Here is a 24,265-nt window from a genome sequence, read left to right as displayed (position 1 = left end):
ACTGAGCCTAAGACGCAAAGTGTCTGCAGGAGACTCGATATAGAAGTGACAATGTATTTTACCTGAAGACCAATAAGGTTTATTTTAGTTTTAGTTAATAAGTCCCACTTTTGTTTGAAATCACACTTTTTAAACTTAGGACGATGTAAGTAAATTGATATGCGTAATTAAAATAAAAAAATATATAATTAATATATGTCTTTTTATATTGTGCAAGGGTTGTTATGACTTTTTCATTTGATTTCAATTTTTCCAAATAATATGGTAATGATCAAATAAAATAGAAAGATCTCCTTCCTTTAACAACATGTATAATACAAGAACGATAATTTTTAACATATAACACATTCAATATCAATACCGAAAACCTACAATATTGATAATATTAATTACTGATTAATAATTTTTGGCAAAAATATCATTCAGTTCAGTTTGAAAAAGTAAATAAAGATGAATAAACAGTGCTTTACAGGTTTTTTTATATTGTAGATAAAAATGAAACTATTTGTAAAACAGCGTATTTCATAAAAACAAGTCAGCAAATTGATCGCAATATTTAACGGTGCATATTAAAAAAAATGTTAGATCTGTTCTACATTATTCAAATTTTCAATAAGCTTCAAATATATTTGCCATTTGAATAGTAACTGTATTGATGAAGTACGTAGTTTAACTAATTCTTCTTATTATTATTCTTGTTACCCCACTTTTTTCAATCTAAGCGTATTTTTATATTTATACTTACGTGATCTTGGAAATTTGTATTTGTCGAAAGGATTTTTATTTTCATTAAACTACGATTAAAACATTCCAGAATAGTTTTGTCAAAATTTTCAAACATGGTTTTTCCCACACGAAGTTAGTGACGAAATATAAGCATTACCATTGTAGGGGTTGTCTTTAAGACATTTAATTGGAAAAACCCTTAATAAAACGTAATTACATTTAGAATTCAAGATGCTATAATCATGTAACACCATAAAGTAAATTGTAGGAATTTCCGGGACTATTTTTATCCATTGATAAAGTCTTTGAACTGTTGCCGACAGAGAATACCGTTCGGGCACAAGACAGGTATCATCAAGGAGGCGTTTACCTGGAGCAAGAGAAATTTGACTTCTCGAAGGTAGTGCCAAATATTTAGTTCGAGTTTTCAAGATCCGAATAACCAAAGTTCAGCTGAATTTTTAATTATATTTTTTTTGCAGATTTCTAATGAACATTTCTTATTTTTTCCATTTAAAACAGTAATTTCATTCTAAACTAATAAGTTCTCATTCTTTTTAAGTACCTTTTTAAATAATTTTTGATAAATAGATAAAATTGATTTATTGATTACGTGATTGATTAAAATTGATTATATTGAATTACGTTGAACTACATCTGTGGGAAGAAAATTTACCATCGGGGGCGTAGCTCAGATGGTAGAGCGCTCGCTTAGCATGCGAGAGGTACCGGGATCGATACCCGGCGCCTCCAATTCGTTTTTGCTAATTTACTTTTAAGTTAAGCAAAATGTCCATTTTAAAAAATATTTGCAAATGGTAACACGGAGCCTCTTTTGTTTAAAATATAATTTTACATTATGTTTTCGCAATAAACATGAATGATGAAAAAATGGACTGTAGTCTCAATTATCGAAATATGCCAATAATGTGAAACTCTTTGTGTCTGTAACACACGTAAAAATCAACAATGGAAACTATAATTTAAATTAAATAGTCTTAGTAAAGTAAATCTAATCTATTTTATAATTAATTCTGAGGTGGATTGTTTTTTAAAACAAATTATATTTATAGTTACAAACTTTTACTTTATACTATCACCAACAAACGAAAATTTAATTAACTATAAAACTTGAGCGGAAGGTTATTCTTAGACACGAAATTGTATAACAAGTTTGTTTCAACAAGCACAATATCAATTAACTTTCCCGCTATTTAAACTATAGATACATCACTATTCTTACGCCACGTGTCACGACTTAATTAAATTTTATATAAATTTCCGTATTTTATGTAAAATTAAGTTTACTTTATGTTATTAATAGGAAAATCGATTGTAATTAAAGATCAGAAGATCTGTTCAAGCCAAGACAGCCGTGATAATTGAATAGCTGATAAAAGCATGAAGTGGAGTAACGACTATTCTTTCACAGTTATATTACTTTATGAAAAATTCCTTGTTCAAATTCACTCCCGCAATATTGGGCACTTCAGAAGTGCTTTATGGGCTTGTTTTAACAAAGAATTAGTTTACCTACGTAATTAAGTTTTGAAATAACCCCAATTTTCTTTTGAATTTATCATTTTATTAGGTTGCTAGATTAAATTAAATTTATAGGCTGAAGGTTAATTATACATTCGTTAGCTTTTTTTCCCATTATTATTTGGTTTAGTTTACATGTCAACAAAATGAAGCAGTTAAGTAAATAAAAATCAATAAATAATTAAATTAGTAAAATGAAACCCCAATAAAATAATACAACATGTAAATTAACGGGCTACAAATTTAAAAGCTTTTAAAGTAAACGTTCCATGAAATTTAATACAAAATTGTGAGCAGTTGGAATGCTATTGATTTACTACTGATATTTGTAAAATTGCAATATTGAAATTCTTAAAATGAATACAGAATAATATTTTTTATTTTGTAATAATTATAAAACTACGTTGACAACCTGTAAAAAATATATTTTTCATTTTAAATAAACAATAAACGTTTGTGTAAATTAATACGAAGGATTTGTATTAAATCATGAACCATCACTAAATTTATCGAAATAATTTTCCTTAGAGCTTTACTCTTATAAGGGACTAAACTTTTCACCTAACATAATAAATGAACTGATAAAATAAAACAGCCTGTGAAGAAATCAATCTTACTTTACTGCTTGAGTGGTTAAAATGCCGAATTACTTTTACCTAACATATTGTCAGACACACACACACACATAAGTTCTTATTGAAATCAAATAGAATTCCATGAAGTCGTAAAAATAAAAGGATTCTTTGTTTATATTAGGCTTTCGGTTTGATTGATTAAACTTCAAATCGCTTAGTTTTATTGAGAAAACTTTCTTTAAATTAATGAGGCGTGTTTACCACTCTATCGGTGTAGTAATAAAATACTCCGGTTGTTTGAGTAAAATTCTGTGTAATAGTAATTTCATCATTAATTGCATTTAATCAATAGTTTCATCAATTACACATTCATCTAAATAACGGTTACAACACATATTGATATTACTGAGTGCATATTTTTAATTTCCTCTAATTGAATTTATTTCAATTTAAATTGAAAATTGTTTCAATAAAATTACAGTTTGTTAAAACATGGATTTTAAGGGTAGCATGGATATAACAAATTCGGTGTTTTTAAAATGAAATTGGCGGTATCAAAGATTCTCTCTTCGAAAAAAGGAAAAAAACAGGAAAATAATTCTCATCAAATCATCCATTTCTAAGTGGATTAAAAACAATTATATGAAGTACATCCTATTGTTAAATAGGGCCAAGCTTAGAGAATGTGGGCACTAGGGCAGGACTCCAAAGTTAGCTTGTTCAAGAGACTCCACTATAACACTGACAATATGAAAGCCAGTATTATATTTCGTATATAGGCAGTGAGGCATGCGTTAAACATAAAGGATGATAACGAACTACAGTACGATTCTCCGTACATATCAGTGTGGATTCATAGTTCTCTCAATAAGGGGAGACCTAGTCTCCTACACTAAAACACAAACTAATACCCAAAATTCAGGCCAACATGTCGATGCAGATTCTGCAGCCATTATGCTCGTGATTGTGTTATACATTATACGTTTTGACGTCTACCATACATTAATAAATACTAGTCTCACTCAGAATAATATTGCAATATTTGGAAGAATAATTTACGTATATGGAAGAATTTTCCTTTATCCCAGTTTTTTAAATTTATATAAAAATTAGTATTCCACCAACTAGGATAAATACACCAAGTTGTATATTACCTTTTATTTACTTTTATTAATTGATAATGATTAATTTTACTCATCATATCATATCTTAAGATTTTAGAACAAGAAAATTAATCATTAATCACCACCGAGTTTGCAATAAGTTCATGTTTATGACGTGGTTTTACATAACACTTTGAACAATTTCATTAATCGTTTTGATTAATTGCCTTTATTACCCATAGTGCGACTGGTAATTGCCGCACTTGGACATCCAAATTAATTATCTGTTAACAATATTTTCATCGCACATAATTTCTACCTTATAATTTCATAATAATTATAAATAATGTTTATTAAGCTAAAGTTAAATTCATATGTGTGATGATATCTTAACAAAATGTATTTTAAGTAAAAATCTAAAGATAATCATGATAAATAAAAAGATGGAAATTGTATGTGTTTGTTTGCTTTTCTTTATCACTCTCTTGGTTTCATGGTTAAATGCAAAATACATATTTTGAATCAAACACAAAATTAATAATTTTAATGATATTTCAATTATTAATAAAATTTCATGAACATCTCAGATGAACAATAGAACAAATTTCATGAAAATTTGAAAAATCTAACGAACTGGATTTTCAGTTAAGCTTTCTCAATTAAAATTAAAAATTATGAAAATTATATATTTTCAAGGTTTCACTATTGATTGATTATAATAATAAAATAAAATAAATTATTAACATGTTGGGATCAATATCTAATTGTTAATATAAAATAAGTTTGTCAATGCAAATACAAAAATTTTGAAGAAATTGCAATTGTTTAAATATTCATTCATTTGATATTTACAATTTTGATCTGTTAAGGTTAGAAATATTTATAACTGAATTAAAAAATGTAAAGTCTAAAAATCGACACAACTTTGATATTTTTATGACAGTAACTTTGTGTTCGATTTAGCCCAAATAAAAAAATGAATTAAATTCCTGTTTAGGATATTCAATCATCCGAATAAATATGTGACAAGTAGTTTCTATATTTTTAATGTAACCTACTGTAAATTAAAGAAAAATAATAATTGTCAGTGTAACATCACATATTCAATATTTACCACTTCTTCTCTCAAAAACTACAATTCTAAGAAAAACAACTGAATGCCGCTGGCTATTAAAAAATGCACCGCTTACTTAGCCCGTATGTGTCTTTCATTCTACTCTAACTCTCTGGAACTCTTTCCCTATATATCCTGAAGGGACAAAAGAAAAATTTTAATTTTGAATCCAAGAGAATCGAGAAAATTCAGTGTATGTATATTTTAGGCTCTGTTACGATATTGTCATGAAAGTTGCAGACGATAATTTTAAATAAAATTTCATTCAACTGAAAGATTTAATAAAAACATTGTTTTCTCAATTGTTAATTAAAGATTTTAAGAATTTTAGAGTAAAATCATTTGAATTTATATCAATTTTTACTGAAACCTTAAGAAAATTTGAATGAGTAATGGTTTAATTGGATAAAATTTCAAGGATGCAGAAAATTATATCATAAATATTATTTACACAATTATACAAAATACTTGAAAAATAATTATCTCTACTTCTTTTTACTAAAATTCTAAGAAAAACAAATGAACGTTGCCCATTAAAAATGTAAAAAGTGAATTACAATTCCTTGATTGATGAATATTATATAAAACAGACTGTAATTTTCTTCGTTAACTACCGATATACACTGACAATCAAGAAAAGTAATGAATTAACTACTAATTGATAATATATTAATTTGAATAAACTACATCGATTTTCATCAAATAGAATTATTTACTAAATATCACTGATTAAACACTGCTTAGTTAATTTGCTGTGGTTTACATTTACCAATGATGTAAATTCACATCCATATGTGTATATTGACTTAAAACTCACAAATCATACACGGAATTAAATCTTTTTGTTAAACATTTTCGGAAACAACCGAGACAAGCCAAGACAATGCAAATCTAATCCCATTCAAATCACATTCACGTACGGTTTATTCATCAAAATGTGATTTATAAACTCACGTTTCATGGTTATTAAGAATCGTAATGTTGCATACATGGAAAACAAACAAAAATACGTATATCTGATTCATATTACTGTTCGGGGGAAAATAATGGTTCACATTATGTCAGTCAGCGTGATATGATAAATTACGACGTGCATGAAATATGTTAACGTTGCGTAGTGGTAAAAATTTTTTGCGTTCACAGCAGTTACTCCTACTTTTCTTTAACAATCAAATGTGGAAGAATAAATTGTGAAGATGATCCTAGATAAACTCTTTGAAAAATAAAAAAAAAAATTTGAATAGTTATGTATTTACTGTAATTCCTTTCAGTCAGAAGATATTAGACACGTATGTGGGAGTAAATTAGAAAAAATGTTTGATATAGAAGAAATAAATTTTGTTAAATGTCCCCTGTTGGCTTATCTGAGGTCAAACCGGACCATTTCCCTAATCCAAAAGAATTATTATAGATCGACAAAGTGGTGGTCAATATGTTCTTTAGGGTCGTCTTACAAGTTCCACGCACCCGCATTCAACATCGTTAGTTTCACACTTGGCCTTTATACGTTAAGAAAAATGGAATTACGTCGGGGAATTTATTCAAGTTTTACTTTCAAGGAGGTCGTGGGTAGTTGAGCTTTAAAAATTGATGGATATTGCGGTTTAAGGATTTCTTGGCAATGGAATTGTTTGAAAGTGGAGTAGAATAAAAAAAGCATCGGTTAAAAAGGAAATTAACTGGTAAAATAAACTGCTTTCCAAAGTTGGGGAACCACTAGATAATATAATAAAATCTGTAGAAAATAGAGATGAAGACACCACTCCGTCAGTACGATTTTATAATTATATGAAAAATTCGGATTATTTAAGAACAAGTTAGAGCCCAAAAACAAAAATCTTTTACATAAACAAATGATTTTATTTTTGTTTATTTTCAATAAATCGATTATTTTATAAAATTTAAAATTTTTATGCCACTCATAAAAAACCCGAAATAAAGATGACCAAGAAGGCCTTGTGAAGAACCAAAAAATATAAATACAATGTGATTCACCTAAATTCTTCATTGATATGAAATTTTTAGAGCAATTATAACTTGAAATGACCTACTTTATAAATTTATTTAAAAAAAAATTCAATTCTAGTTTCGCCGTAAGTTTCATCAACTTTATTACTTTTAATAGAACGTCTTGTATTGTTCTGGATTTTTAAATTCTATATACAAATAAACCATATCCAATATTACATCATCAATGTGAAAATTTATGGAAAGCGATTAAAGAAATTCAAAAATTATTAATTTAAAAATCCAAAAATGGTGAAAACGGAAATCATTCATATTTCAAATTCTCCATAAACTAATTAATAAGTTAGATGAACATCCTGTATATAAACTAAATCATAATTAAATATTTATTAAAATTAATGATGAAAAGAATTATGTTAAATTTTTTAAAACGTAGTTTTAATTTTACATGGGGTTCCATTTACGGTAAACAATATATTTTACATTACTGTATTGATTTACAGGAACGAAATTTAAAGTCAATATACTGGGAATTCAAATTAATAGTTTAGTCATTTAAGTGTTAGTTAACGTGGCCCTTTATTTATTGCATCACATTGGAAAAACTAATTTAAAACGTTGAGTGGAGAATATAAATTACACAGGCTACCTTAACTACCAATATATTGATCATTTAATTTGTTCCGCTAGCTAAAGTATTTCGGGTAATGTATATTTAAAGAATTTATTTATTATTTTGTTTAGGAGTACTCATTTTAGTAAAAAATATTTTTTGATACACTTTTATTTGTTGTAAAATTATTATTGGCATAAATTAAGGTAACTTTAAATTATATAATTTATATTTAAAAAAAGCATTTAATTGTTTATTTTTAGTCTTTTTCAAAATTTTTTATAAGATTAAGAAATTATAACTGGCCCATTAGCTCAGTTGGTTAGAGCGTCGTGCTGAGGAAGGACCTTCCAGGTAAAAATCAGCGGGGAATTATCCGAAACACGAAACACTTCGGCAGGAGTACCACAGGGAACGGTGCTCGCACCAAAACTCTACAACTTCTATACCTCCGACATCCCTAAGTTTTCCCACACTAACTTGGCACTATACGCTGATGACACTGCCATCTACAGCTCGTCCTTTAGCTCACAGGTCGCCACCCAACAGATTAAAATCCATCTGGGCATGCTCACTGCGTTTTTTGAGAGATGGAAAATTAAAATAAATCCTGAAAAAACAGAATTGATCAACTTTACAAAAAAATACACTAACACAAGGATAGTATCTCCACCCACTATAGACGGAACCATCATTCCATGCAAAAAAGTCGTGAAATACTTAGGCACCTATCTGGACAATCGGCTGACCTTTAGACCTCATATAGACAAAATTAGACCAAAGATATTTGGTGCAATCAAGCCACTATATCCCCTAATCTCTGCAAACAGCCCCATGAGTAGAGATAACAAAATTAACTTATACACCACAATCCTCCGACCCATCATGACATACGCATGCCCCATCTGGTGTGGAGCCTCAATAACCGCCATTAACATACTACAACGACTGCAAAACAAAATACTGAGAATGGCAATCAGCGCACCCCAGAGAAGCAGAACCCGACACATACACGACACAACTGGAGTGCCATATGTACAGGATTACATCATCCAAGAGGCTAATAAATTCTACGAAAAACAAATACACCACTCGATACTCACAAAACACATGGCTGACGTCAGAATCCACAACATTGACCCTAATCACAGACACAAACCCCTCTACCATAAACTTCCAATTTTTCACAAACTCCCACCATAATGTCTGCCGCGCACTCAAAACTTTCCACTTAAAACGCAAAACGTAAAGACGCCCACTAAACCATAAAACATTATCCGAACAACGCGAAACCTCCCCCAAAAATGCTTCAACGGGTTTTTTGACTAAGTTTTTCCCGAGCGCACTAAATTGCAAAGCTGGCCATCCAGCAACAGTTTCCGCTAATTTCATCTACAGGTTCCATTATCTAAATCATATTGAGACAAAATGCCCCCAGAAATGCAACGACCATGTGAGGGGGGCCTTGGACCCATTTTGCTTTCAACATCGTTGCTGACGCTCGGAGATGCCACGACACCGGCAATTGGCCGTGCCAATCTCCAAGAAGGTGGACAACCCCGGACTCCATTCGGTAACCCACCCCCACAAGAACGGAGCCTACTATATATAGTGCCCACAGGAGTCTCGAGCTGTACGAGCCAATGATGTGTATTTTAACAAAAAGACAAATAAAATATATTTTAGTTTTAGTTTTTTAGTTTTTTAGTTTAGCTAATAACGCGAAGGTCGCGGGTTCGATCCCCTCATGGGCCACAAGTTTTTTGTTGTATGTTTATTTTTTAAATAACTACATTATTTATAAATTTTACTTAATTACATACGTGTTTATATAAATACATAAACATTGAAACAAATTTAATTCTTTTCTGAAAATACGATAGCAAAAGTTAATGTACACACATCAAACTTGACAAGTTTTTATTGACCGGATCCAGAAGATTAATTTCCCAACAATTTTTGTTCAGGACAGGAAAATTGAAATCAATACATCCAATTAACCCTCTCAACATGATTAATTTAATGTCGGTGAAGCAAAAATGTCTTGGAGAAATTGTCAAAGTAATCTCTGGAAAACTTTATTAATTAAGCGGCGTCTATAGTAATTCACTGTTATCAAGAATGCACATTTGCATTAATTGGCCTGACAGCCACCGCAATGCTGTATTAAGGTATCCCCCGTAAAAACAGGAGCACTGAAAATCAGTATTAATGGCTTCTACTTAATAGGTGATTGCTCTACGTACTTACTCTGGGTAAATCTTTTCAAATGAATATAAACTACTATTGGAAACAATTATAGAGGAAACTAATAACCAAAGAAATTTGAACAATAATATTTTATTTGTACATCAACGAAATATATTTCGACTAAAGCAATTCTACTTTAAGAGATTGGCATTTAACTTTATCGTTTAAAATGATACGTTGATTTAAACGTTACCGATTCTTGATTCAAAAATCAAGTAAACTTTAAGTGAGTTTCTGATTGAACATATTTTTAATATATATATTTCTTGGAACGCTCAAGTATCACCTTAAAGAACATATTTATCAGGCACGAATACGTAATATGTTATTAAATAATATTGTAACTTAAATGGCACTGATGAATTAATAGATTATAACATTAATTAACCTATAGGAATGTATAGTAAACTTTATTTTCTATTGTAAAATCTTATTTAGGGAATATATAACCGTCATTATTGTCCACTGAAGCCACAAAGGTGGTGCATACATATTTGAATACTGTAATAAAAATTCTTTGTGCTAGAAATTATACATAAACATTAACCATGAACCATTATACCTAGATACAACTTATTCAGAAATATGTAAACTTACACAATGATTCAATTCAGATCCTGAATGTAGACCACGTTAATCCTCTGAATAGAATACATCAAGATGAGCTTGTATGTAGGTATATTAGTACACATGAAGTATATTATAATATTTCTAAAAAAGTAAACTCCACTAGACAGCTAGTAGTCAAATATTAAAAACAAAATTTTATCAATTATTTCACATGTTAAAAAAAACTAACAATAAGTGCCAAAACAAAAATAATTTTAATATGTTTATTTTTATTTATGAGTTCACTTTGAAGTAGGATTAATTATAATTATAAAATAAATTCTTTGGATGTTTTATACATTTTATTTTAAAATTTAAGCAATTAGTACATACGTCTTTGATTTCATATTCCTGTTATTAATGACTAGCGTAATATTATTTATAAAAGATGGATTCGGTCGTTTGAACCCTATTGGATAAAAACTCCGTGGATATATAGCCAAAGTAATAGCAGGAAACTTTATTAATTAAGCGATGTTCTATACTAAATCACGGTTATCAAGTATGCACATTTGCACTAATTCCTAAAGACACTGGCGGAGTAGTTACCACCGCAAAGACGTTGCCTCTTGAGAACAAGAACGCTGCAATTCTCGATTAATGGTTTCATGTTAAGAGCCGATGAAGTACTCAAAGTCCTCCACAATAGCATAATTAACATCTTGGCAACAAATTTTGCTCATTATAAATAAACAAGTCAATATCGGCGAATTGGGTTATCAATACATATACTCAGTTTCAAAAGTTACTACCATGTAAATGATGAATTTATTTGTTTAAATTTAATTCAAACAGTATGTAACAGTATATTAACTGTTTTTGTGTAAAAAAATGCAAACAATTTCATTCAAAAATTTAATTAAAAAGAACCATTTTGATGTGTATGAAAAATGCCAGGTCGTCCATTAACTAATGAAATCCATTTATGAATAATCTTTTGTCACTAAAAAGGTTTATTACATAGGCAAATTGCTAAATGATTGAACATTCATCACAGTATGGTTATGTGGAATTTTCAAAGATGCAATGAAAGAGGTTCTGTGGAAACTAGACTATAAGAAATAGGTGAATAACTGGTAGCCTTAGAAGTCACTATCAGGTTACATACCACCAACTCATTTTGAATGCAACCATCTAAAACCAGATTGTTTCTAGCAGTTTATGATCTAGAAGAGTACTTACGTTATTACTTAGACACAAAATTTGGTTCATCAAAATTGGCTTTTGTCATAATGGTTAATATCATTTTTTTTAAGGGGACAGAATTGCAGAGTGATGGCCGTCTAATTGTAGTGTAGATGGAAAGAGATGCACAGTAACGACTGACTGTTTCCAGTAAGAGGTGAAATCATGTAATCATGAAAGAATAACATAAATCTTATAATTCGACATATTGTATTGCGCTAGCCCACTTCGAAATCAAGGGTTCGGAGGATTTTAGAGAAGGTGATATTGAAAGAATGAAGTGGTCACTACTTTCTCCGGATAAGAGCCTAATTGAACATGTGTGGAGTTACTTATCCAGATTAGTTCGCCGCCCGTGAGTATTCCAGACTTACTATTGGCTGCAATTGAGGAATGGAATTATAACCGTCAAGAATTTATTGATAATCTGATAAGAGACATGGACAGACGAGTAAATGCTTCATTACAACCCAGGGGGGAATTACGAGACATTAAATTAAATTGTTCACTTACACTGTTATCGTTTTTAATAAAGAAGATATTCTAGTACTATTTTACATTTTAATACATGGTGTATTTTTAAATATTAGTATCTACTACTAATTCATTGAAAGTAGATAAAAGTATTTATCTTGTGTAGGAGAGTTAAGAGATAGTTATTAAAATATATATTAAAAAGCAAATTTTCTCTTTTCTGCGTTATTATTTAGAACTAAAGATGAAACGTAAGAATGAGATGGAGAGCTAAACAATAAGGCCTTTATAAAGTCGTCAATCACATTAACGTAAAATTGTGAACTACTGTGCAAACTACAAGCACATCTACTACAGAAACAACGAATACGTACAACTCATGATTTAGACGTCGTCAACTGGCGATCCCTCGACGACGCCAGGTGATGTGACGGTGACGTAGGTGTGCAAAGGGGTGTCCTCTGCATCGGGTCGTCGGCCCGGCAGGTAATAGGCCAGGCACGTGATACCCACCAGGAACAGGAAGAACACGAACACGAAATCGAACATGATGAGTGAGTTCCAAGCGAGCAGGCGCATCACAGGAACCGAACGAATTCCGAGTCTTCATCAACGTGCACCATCACCAATACACTCGATGTCAATTATCAATTGAATCTTAGAAATGACTTGTGCTTAGGGTGTCTCTTATTTAGATGTTTACTTGGTTAGTGGACACTGTACATACAAGTATTTTCTTAAATTGTCGAAATGAAATGGCTTTGTATATGGTAACTGGTTTTTGAATTGATCATTTCTAATTTATAGGGTGACCTTTTATAAAGTATTTACTATAATTTTTAGAAACAAAAAAAGTATATAAATATAAACTAATAACAAAAAACTTCATAAAAACAACTGTTTTAAATTTTATATCGTCTTTCTCTTTCTTATTTTTGGGTTTCGTGCAATATTGTAGTAAAGGAAACAATTCTTTTGTTGAGTTTATTTTTTTTATTATTAGATTTATTTGTAATAAATATGTTTTTGGAACGAATGAGCTTGGGAATTATTTTTAATTTCAATTAAATATCAGATCTTCATATGGAAAATCAAAAAACTAAACAATTAGTTTATTTTAGACAATATATGTTACCTAACTTTTTTCTTTTAAAATATCGTTATCGAAACTACTAAAAACCGACATCATTATTCAACTTATTTATATATACTTCTTTGACATCCAGAAATCAAAGCTTATAAATAAGAAACTTCAATACACTACACAGAACAAAATGTTCCAGATTCAAAAGTTAATACAAGTAGTAAATGTGGAGCACAATTTCTCAAGTCAGAATTTTCATATACAACATTCCTTTTGTACTGTATAAGAGTAAAATACGATAATGTTAATGTGCATTTCCTATTGAATTACAATTGATGCATTAACAAAATTGACACTCTTATGGACGTGTTTTGTAGAGCATAATATCACGTTGCGTCGAAATATAATATCAAGTCTAAGAAAATATCCTACGTGTAAATAAAAGTTCCCCTTTTGAGTACATCGCACGATCCCCATTTCAATCGATAAAACACGTACTTTGAAACTGCATGAATAGGTGGTTTATCAGATACAAGAGAGTCCTGTCATCACAATTGTTGAATATATTATAATATTTTATTCCAATTTAAATTTTAACTTTGATATATTTTTAATTACCCGTCATATTCGCTACACATATGCAAAATTAACTACCGACTTAGAAATATCGATTAATAAATATAATTTCAAGGGTTGAAACCACGTAATTAATCAGTCCCATTTTCCAACAGCTTTTAATGATTTATATTAATGTGAGATGGATTATAAATCTTCATTTGCCCTTCTATTAATCATTATTCATATATAATTGTCATCTTATAGAACACTTATATTAATACAAACTTAACAATAAGATGCTTTCGTTTATAAGATTAAGATAAAGTGTGCGAGAACAAAATCACCACCAAGAACCTGAAACTGATACACTACTGTAGATATAATACTCAAGTGTCAGTCTTTCACAATCCTCGAACTACTCCATATAAAAATATATGGTACGTTACAATAATAGTAAAAAATATGGCAATAATAAAAATTGTATACAAGGAAATGTAATTTAAATTTGATTTTTTAAACTTTTTGCAGATGAAATACTAATAATTATTAGTATTATATTTGTAAAATTCCGGGATAAAGTAAAAAAGGTATTTTGACATGAAAATACTAATACCATGTGTAGGTGTGAAACAAGATTGGTGACGAAACCTATTCATAAAACTAAAATCAAAATCATGACTGGGGTAATATAAATCCAATACGAGTAACAAGATTTTAAATTCATTAATTAAATCTTCACTAGCGATATCCGATTCAGAAAAGTAATTAGATGTTTGTGAGTTGGGGCATCCTCGCGAGGTTGGAGATATATTTTCTTCAAGTCGCTGCAAATATAGTTTCATTTTCATGAAGTCACACTTGAGACATACCGTTGGATTTATACGGTAAACTTAAAATAACTTGTAAAGTTAACTTGTAGAATTTATTAAGATTGTTTACTGCAAAGATTTGCTACAGCTTCGTACTTATTAATAACCAGGAAAGGGGAAAACTCTCAAAGCTATTAGACCGCGTATATGTTTTTTAACTAGATTTAAATAATTACCAAACCAAAATGTTTCATTTCAAATTCATTTCATGAAAACGTAAAGTAATATAATTTACTTTAGGTATTATTAAAAATATTGATTTGATTTGAAATTAGAAATTATAAAAAGTCAATGTTTTCCTAATACGACATTTTAGTGTACACTAATTTGATTTATAATTGAATTGTTCTAGTTTAATTAAATTATCTATCAAAATTATAGATTTACTTTAAGTTCTTTATAAACTTCATTAATTTAATTTTTCCAGATCGTTGTGTACGAAATAATACAATTCCCTATTATGCAAATGTATTAAATAAAGAAATTTATTAAATTGTTTGGATATATTAATGTTTTAACCCCAATGTTGATGTTACTTTTTGCTGAATAAGAAAAAAATTTACGGCTACATTTTTCCACTGAATTTACTTTAAAATTTAATGCTGAATTTTTAGCATATTTCCAAATGAAAACTTATGATCCTAAATGATATATGGTTATATAAATTATCTCAAGAGATCTAAGAAAGTGCGTTTCAAAAACATCTTTGGATGACAACAGTGTTTTTTATTATTTCTAAAATGTTTACAGAGAAAATACTAATAAAAAAGCGCAGAAACGACGTGACTGACACAGACTGAAAAAATAATAAAGACGATCTAAAAATGCTTTTTTATACTTAGATTTCACAGCCTCTTTTATTAATATTTGTATAATTGAATTGCTTTTCAAGGAACTGTACTAATTTGTTTTTATTGTTTGTTTCATTCATCTCGGCATTCTGTATTTGATTGACTCAATAATAAAAATAAACGATTGCAATTATTAATTTTAATGTTCGTTATGAAGGATTTAGAAAAAATTCAACTATTTTATATTGTACTTTTAAATAAAGATCATAAATCTGATTAAATGGAGAAATTATCAACTCACCAACGTCCTAGATGTATACAAGAACATGCATTCTACGACTTTTAGGTAGTGCGAAAGATTAAATGCTTAAAAGTAAATACAATAATAAATAATTGATGTTAGCCATAAAATGATAATTAAATTTTGAAGTTGTGAGTTGTTTATTTATATTTTTTATTAAAAATTCTGTTGGTTCTAAGATTGTTTTAAATTCATTAAAAAGTTAATTAAAACTATTGGCGGTAGGTCTACAATATTTACATGGAATCGTAAAAAAATAATTAAAATAAAGCAACGATCACGATTTAATTACTCACTGCGCTGTTTTTATTGCAAGTTATTGCACTAATGAGATGTCATCTTACTGGTATAAATTTACATCTCCTCCAAGCAATTTTCCTTAACAAGTATGATAAGGAGCACATTAAAATATTATGTTTCATTAGATTATCTGTTTGTTTTTTTCGTTATTCTACTTAAAATTAAAATTATTTCAAATTTATTTAAAGCAATCTTTTTAAACTGGAAGAGGTACTTCTATTGAAATTTATTTTTGCATTTTTCTGATGTAAATTTACTTATCCTGTGTGTAATGCTCATTAAAGAAACCTTTACAAATCTGAAAACGAAGGAAAATTGTGGCCAGAAAAATATGTAAGTTATATTTCCAAATGAGCATTGTTTGCGTTTCATCAAACGTGAAAATAAAAAAGTGTGACAGCTCATTTCAGGAGAAGCACGAAATGCTTCTACAAGTATAAATTACACGGGTAAAAGCTCCGTTGAGTTTCAATTTTCTTTTTTTTTTTTTTTTAAATTATGTACAGGACATAGTTGAAAGACAATAAGATATCATTCCGCTATTGTGATTTCATTCTTTCTTTATGCATACATTCCGCAGATATTCTCCGTTCTCCTGAGCACTGCAAAAATTAGTATTATAAAGTAGGATAATAAGACAGACATATTTTGCCATTAGTTTGTAACAGTATATTTATTATTAAGATTTGCTTTGACGTCCATTTTTTGATTGACGTGTTTTACTCAAGAAATGCCTCAATTAGATATGGTAAGACTGTATGGTAGATTTGAAGGAGCAAATAATCAATGAACATTTTTCTGTTTAAAATGCCGAGGGCCTCTCCTAAAGAGATCGTAAACGTCGGGCCCCAGATTTTGCTTTCACTCCATATTTTTGGATTATGGAAACACACTTCACGTGAATATTTTAACCGGCCAACAAAAATCTGCCATTTCCTTTTGAAATTTATAAATCCCTTCCTTATTTTCTCTAAGTCGACCAATATTTAATTGTATTATCGTTATAGATTAGTAATAAAATTTCAAAAAAGATATAACACCTTGAATTATCATATTTACATTCTTTCAAGTTGTCGAATTTGGTTATAAACGTAATCTTCAGGGTTGATGTTGGGAGACTGGGCAAGACTAAACATCGACGCAAGTAATATTTTTTATAAATAGATAAAATAATTCATAAAATTTATTTATACAATATATTTTATACAAATAAAAAAAAATAATCTTAATTAAAATTTGTTCGCTGAAAACATGATGAATGTAATTAGTATAAACTGAAAATAATAAATGTTAAATAATTAACATAGTAATTAAACTTTCTTTCTAAATTTTGTTAAATAACGACGGATATAGTTTATAATAGTATATGATGTAACAAGTTATATAAATGATATTTTAGACACGAGTGTTTAATTAAATTTAATTAATTAAGTGTTCAGAAGAGTTTATAAAATTAATTGCATTATGCAGAGTAGAGAATTCAGGTATTCTCTTAATGCATCTATATTTAAAAAATCACTTAGTACCATATACCATAAAAGGTGTTTTACTGATAAACATATATGATTTAAAAATTTTAAAAATTTGCTACTAATTCGTTTGGTACATAGTTAGGTTTGGAATTAATATTCTAAATATTATTGTACGTAGTTTTTCTACGAAATATTTAATAATTGCATCTGGAATTTATTTTCGACGATGTCCGGCGACTCTCTGAATAAATGTACAGCTCATTTTATGTAAATCCGACGAAAGCGTGTTTTTAGAGAGCCCCGAGCAAAATGATTCGTTATACGCATTCAAGATCTGCAATAACGCTCCCAAAAGGCGAGTTTAAATATTTGAATTGTTACTGTCTGATATCTCGATGGGCGTTTGTCAACACTGATCTTATTACTTTTTCGTTTTTTTCAACGGTTTGTACTCAAATGAACTTTGTAGAAATTCACGTTCCGCAAGTCAAGCGGAAGGAAAACCCAAACTTTTATGTCGCTTTAGGAATTTTTTAATGTAATTGGAATTCAACGAGCTATTTGAAATTAATTTAATTGAGTTTTGTGTAAGGTAAATATATTATTACATGTTGTTATTGTAGAGTTACTGAATTATCTCCATAGATTTGCAAATAACACGGCTTAAACCATAAAGCTCCATAATATTTTTCAGATTTTTGTAAAATATAATTAATTTTTTTTTAGTTTATCCATTTTTAACATTTAATGTAATCATCACGAGACAACGACAACTGCTATTTTATTTTGCTTTAGTATTTTAAACATTATTTCTCATCTTACATTTTTATAACACTAATTTATAGCAAAAATATAGAAATTTTCTCATTGGGATTATTCATCTATCAATACCACATTGACTAAGTGCTAAGTTTCGATCTAGCAACAAATATCTGATTTACAGCTGATAAAATTTTAGGTTCCCTTCAATTATGTTTGAGTTTAAAAATAAATTTCATCTGTAACTCAGCTATTTTCCATAGTATCGAAAAGAATTGTGTGTATTGTGAAAATGTGTTTTTTTATTAATTTTAGACCATGTCACAATTATATAAAAAATTTCTGGTTGACAGAAAATATTGAAAAGAAATCACACAGACCTATTCAGAAAAGTGCTGTAAAACTTAAAAATTTAATCATAATTTGAGGAGCACGGGTTCATAAATGAATTGTACTACCCCATGTGTAGACCGCAAGTTTATATCAAATTTTACGTTATATGTATATTTTAAAACAGTGTGAAATTCTATTCGTAAATTCACGTTATTTATATTCATATAATGTGATAAAGAATGGTAATTCTTTTCCAAACGACAATTTCATTCCCTACGCATGTAATGGCCGAAATAAAAGCACAATGCGATTATGATATATGACTGTAACCATCTAATACAGTGATATAAAGTAGGCACCCATCCGGAAGGCACAGATACAATCGCAGTAAATAATTTAAGGGAAGATTGTATACTTAGGACGAACCTCTCTGACACCAAGTTGAATTTATTTATGACAACCTTTTCACTTTTTATTGATTTATTTAGGATGAAAGGTAGATTGACTGTGATACAAAAATACAAAGAAGAAACACAAACCTAATTTAACAGTAATTTCAGAGAAATACAAAATGAGTAGCTACTGTGTAATTTTAAACCTTTACGAAAACAGTTTTAAATTGCCACCTTAATGCCCCATATTAGGCTCATTTTTTTCGTTGATATAAAATGACAAAGTATTTAAGTTATATTTTAAAACATCCAAAAATGTCCCTTTTTAAATAAGTTAATCACAAAAGTGTGAAATGAAAAAATTGAATTAATTTATATATTTTCATTTTTTAATAATATACAGGATGCTCCAAATTAAATATTTTTCAATTTATCACAAATTATACATTTTCAAAAAGATTTTTTCAGAAATTTCAAAGAGAAATTTTTTAGAGTATTAGTAAATTAGGTAAAAAAGTTATTTTTTAATAAATATTTCAGAAACCATCAGAGATATCAAAATATATACATGCAACAATCAACATTTTAAAACTATTAACTCTGGACACTTTTCAGTTCAAGTTCAGTTTTTATCTATCTGTTCTTCTTATCCTAAAAGTGTAACACACAACAAAATCAACTAATTTGAGCCACCCTGTACTTAAATTGTATAAAATTGGTATTGAATGTAACAAAAGGATGTGCCGAAAACAAAAAAGCATAAGCGAGATTCAACAATGTGAATTTTTTTAGAGGAAAAAAAAACGTTTACTTATTGGAAATTGTTCCCAGCACCTAATCGGATTCCTTTAACAACTGCATGCTGTATTGATTTGCCTAATACAACGTGTCCTCCTTTCGTACAAAATTTAAAATCATTGTTCATTTGTATAATGTCGGCTTGTATACGGCACACCATTAATTCAGCCAATGGACCTATTCGAATTGCTCTTCAATATTGGATCGATTTACATTTTCAACATGAAATCCAAAGGATTATAAACTGTTGGCGGATGAATGGTTTTTAGCCACAGCGAGTTTAATAGCGAAAACTTTCTGGTTAATGATGATGATTGGGAGTTCTCCTTCTGCCATTAACAACGGACTGAAATTCTTAGGTGTAGAAAACTATTTTAATTAGCAATTAAAAGATATCAAACTAAGTAGTTTCAACAATTAAATTCATATTAAATAGATTAAACGTATATTACTAAAAATCTTTAATTATTTTAATTTGATGTTTTCATGTAGAGGTGCTAGTAAAGTTAAATTTAGTCAAATAAAAAAATAAAATACTCGCAAAATTTTAGTTTCAATTTACAATAATATTGGAAGGGAGCATTAACATTCTATATAATATATTTTTTATGTTATAATTTTGACCCATCACCGTGGCATAAACTAGATAATTTTCGAATATATGACAAGGACATATTCTTCAAATTTCTTACATTGCTGTAATGAGGTCATTTAAATTTTTGAAATTTCTATAGGGTTGATGTCTGGAGACAAAACGATTCTTTAAACTTATAACTAGTCACAATTTTGGATTTCTGTTTGGGATTGTTTTCATGTTGAAACTCATTTATTAATATCAAGCAAATTGTTTTTTAATATATCACCATCACTTTCTTACAAATTAAATTTAGAATCACCACTAAAATCTCTAAACTGTTATATGGTGCAGTGAATATGATCTTATGGAAATAAAAATTAGACAATCACTCTTTCTTTCTTTTTCTCTTTCTCTTTAATTTTAGTTAACGATAAGATTGGATGCTTTTATGACATTTGTATTACCCAGTTATAGATTTCCTTTTCAGTCAATTTTTAGTGGTAAACAATTAGCCATTTCATATTGCTTCTCTCGGTCTTGGTGACACTGAATTATAATTTTTCTTACAATTTTACTTCTACCAATGATTAAGTAATTAACTAGTAAATAATCGGTTTAAATATACTTTAATAAATTGATATAATTAATATTAGGATTTGGTATCGTTGTGTTAATAATTTACTCATCTTCCGAACGAAATTTTAGTCAACTTCATGGGGCCCACCATTTATATTGGTCGTCGCATTAAGTAAAATGACAGATACAAATTTGCCATAAACTAGGTGAATGGCCCAAATGAAAATAAAAAATGAAAACGTATTTCATGTCCCGCGCATCCGAATTACCCTAAAAAATGCAAGAAAATTTTTTTAAATTTCAAAATTTAAAATTTATGAACGAGTGGCATATTTACATAAAATTTTTATGAAAAACAAATAAATTATATATCAAAAAAGGTTTCAGATTTGTACTTTATGTTCAGGTGCTTAAGTGGATTCCATAATTTACTAAAGCAAGTAATCGGAAGATTATTCGTTCAATGTGTAACAGTAGGTTTGTTTAAAGGAGCCAAACTTGAGAATTTGAAGCGCAAGGTTTCTCTTTGATCACTCTCAAATAGAGTTTTTTCAATCGAATACTGCTTTATACTTATTCCCTACCAAGCCACTCGGAAAAGTTTTTGTTCAGAAGCTAAAAGGTTTTGTTGATTGTAAAACAATATTTTAATTTATTTTATTGAATGTAAAACTGGCTGCAGAATAAATTTGATGACTAGAACTTTTTTACCTCAATTTAATAATTTCATGATTTTGCTATACTTTATGCAAGAACAAAAGACAAAGCATTTATAACTAGTAAAAATAAAATTGAGTCCTTTGTGTCCATTATTCCGCATTTAAGTTTGTGAATATGCTGCATTTAAATTAGGAGAATGCCTATTGAAGCCGATGTGTTAGTAAAATCGAATAGCTTTATGTCCGCATTTCCAATTACCTTTTTCTATTGTAAAAAGAATAATTTGCTTACTATCTAAAGTACGCTTTATGTATGTCATTTAAAATCCCTAAAACTTTTAGTTTAAACTTGTTTCCACATAATTTATCAAAACTTGGGAAGTTTAACGGCTCAGCCAGTTTTAAAATGAACTCATTTCCAGAACATGTATATTACAATGGACCGTATAAACGTTTGACCGAAGCAAAAACGATTATAACGGTCTTTTCATATGTAAATACCAGTAAAGGCGCTTTTTTATTTTAATACTATGTCGCAAAAAGTCAGCCGCAGATTTCGGCCGCCTTTAATATTAGTTTTTGACCTTTTAAACAATCCCATCCTGTTCCAGCTCTGTGTAAATTTCATACCGGTAGTTGAAACATTTACGTCCTTAAAAATGAATGTACGCGGAAAATCGAGTGATATAAATTTCGTTGGCATTATAACAAAAAACAACATACTTAACGGAATAATTCATTGCCGGATTTGAAGTGCGGACGGTGTGTATTTTCTACTGTGTTTACAAAATTGGCGTCGCGTGTGGTGAGTGCAAACACAGATAAAAAATTTAAATTGAAAAACCAAACACGTATAATAAAAATTACCTTCCCAGTTTTGAAAATGTTTATTTAAATTATTAGATCAGGCCAATTAAAAAGGTAATTATGTAAAGTGGGGATTAAATGTGGAATTCATTTCTATTTTAAACATTATTCAATTTTAAAATGAATATATGAACACCTATTGCGCTAAGATATGCTATAAAATAATAATAATATTTCGTAATTAAAATATACGCTTAAACTATATACGTAATGAATATCTGCAAAGTTATATGTGCAGGGTAAAAATTTATGTAAAGCTTTATGTGAAAACTTTTAAAAGATATGTATATGATTTCAGGGAAGCAATCTTCATATAAAAGATCTAAGACTCAATTATAAAAAATATTACTTTAATGGTTGGTTAGTTTTATTAACATAAGCTATAACATTAACATTATAAATACATTTATTTTAATTATAAAAAATACTACTTTTACTAAATTAACAACAAATAAAATAAATTAATTTAATAATATAGATTAAAATATTAAAAAATATTTAAATTTTTATTAAATACATAATGATTTAATAAAAAATTAATCAGTTGTTTCAATATTAAAATTAATATTTAACTATAAAATAAAAATCAAAATATGTAAGATGTATGTGTCCCTGATTTAAAAGAATGTTATAAAATTTTTAAAATTTATTTGAAACTTTATTAACAATTTTATGTATTTTCAGAAAGTTCACAATTTAAAAAAGAAGGCAATATAAAATATTAAAATTTTGATTACAGATATTAAAAATTGTATACAATTAAAAATAAAATAAAAGAAAAATGTTTCATTATTACATAAAACGTGGCGTAAGGAAATCGTATTTCCTGCAAAGTCGGATAGTTTTTTAGGTCAAGATCTTATCCTTAAGGGTTTCTTGGTCTTGTTACGGGAACGTTAACTAATGGAAAATCACTATATAAAGATTATTCACATTCGATGGAGGAAGCACAAAATAAAATAACTACAACAAATTAAATCTGGTGGTTAAAATTAAAATGGAACGTGTGTTTGGTGTACAACTAAGTGCCATACTACTTACTAATTTAATTTAATTGATCAATTCAAGCAAACCAGTTAGAAAATTCAGCGGGAACCATAGAAAATTAATTGAAGTAAATGTGATGGACGAACACTGAGTTTCCGCGTCGCGTAGGGTAAAACCGTGGAGGACGGTGGAGGCGAGATGCCGCGTCTGTGCCGGTGGGATGCCAGTGCGAGACTGAAACGCGAGAGATCCGTAGGGGATGAAACCGGTCTCCCCCGTTCTCTCTACTGCAACTTCCATTCACCACCTACGTAAGGTCGCAGACAATCATTCTCTTCTTCCGAATGTCGCTTCTTTAATGAATACGTGCGCCAGCAGCGACTTCTTGCAGAACCGCTCAACAAGTTGATAAAAAATGATGGAATTTGCGGGCAAATAAAAAAAAAAACAGGAAACGGGTCGCAATTAAGGGATTTCCGAACATGGAATAACAAGTGGCTACGGGGAAGTTGAGGCAGCTTCTTTCTCGAAACAGAAATCAATATATCAAATTGTTTTAATATTACATTATTAAGGAGGGCTGTCAATGTTAAGGCGACGTCAAAAAAGCCACGCTTTGTGTTTTATCACTTTGTAAGACGATTTAAGGGGGTAATTTTCTTATTTTAAGGGGGATACAATTTTCAGCGATTTTCAAAACCTTCGTTGTCCTACTTATTGTGCAAAACTTTCAGAGTTCAAAATAGCCATTAACCGCAAACTACACCTGTTTTCCTAGCAAGG

At 29.1% G+C, this 24,265-nt stretch overlaps 1 protein-coding gene and 1 non-coding gene across 4 annotated transcripts in view; one reads left to right on the top strand and one right to left on the bottom strand.

Moving 5' to 3' along the window:
• The window catches only part of LOC109607399 (tyrosine-protein phosphatase non-receptor type 13), an 88,771-nt gene that overhangs the window by 38,188 nt on the left and 26,318 nt on the right, over positions 1-24,265 (bottom strand). The window lies entirely within an intron of this gene.
• On the top strand, positions 1,407-1,479 carry Trnaa-agc (transfer RNA alanine (anticodon AGC)). Its single transcript has one exon. It is a non-coding gene; the product is annotated as a tRNA-Ala (tRNA).

This window comes from Aethina tumida, chromosome 3 (genome assembly GCF_024364675.1).
Source record: "Aethina tumida isolate Nest 87 chromosome 3, icAetTumi1.1, whole genome shotgun sequence".
NCBI lineage: Eukaryota > Metazoa > Arthropoda > Insecta > Coleoptera > Nitidulidae > Aethina > Aethina tumida.
Note: the sequence above shows the minus strand (reverse complement) of the source record. Positions and strands in the feature narration are given on the sequence as shown.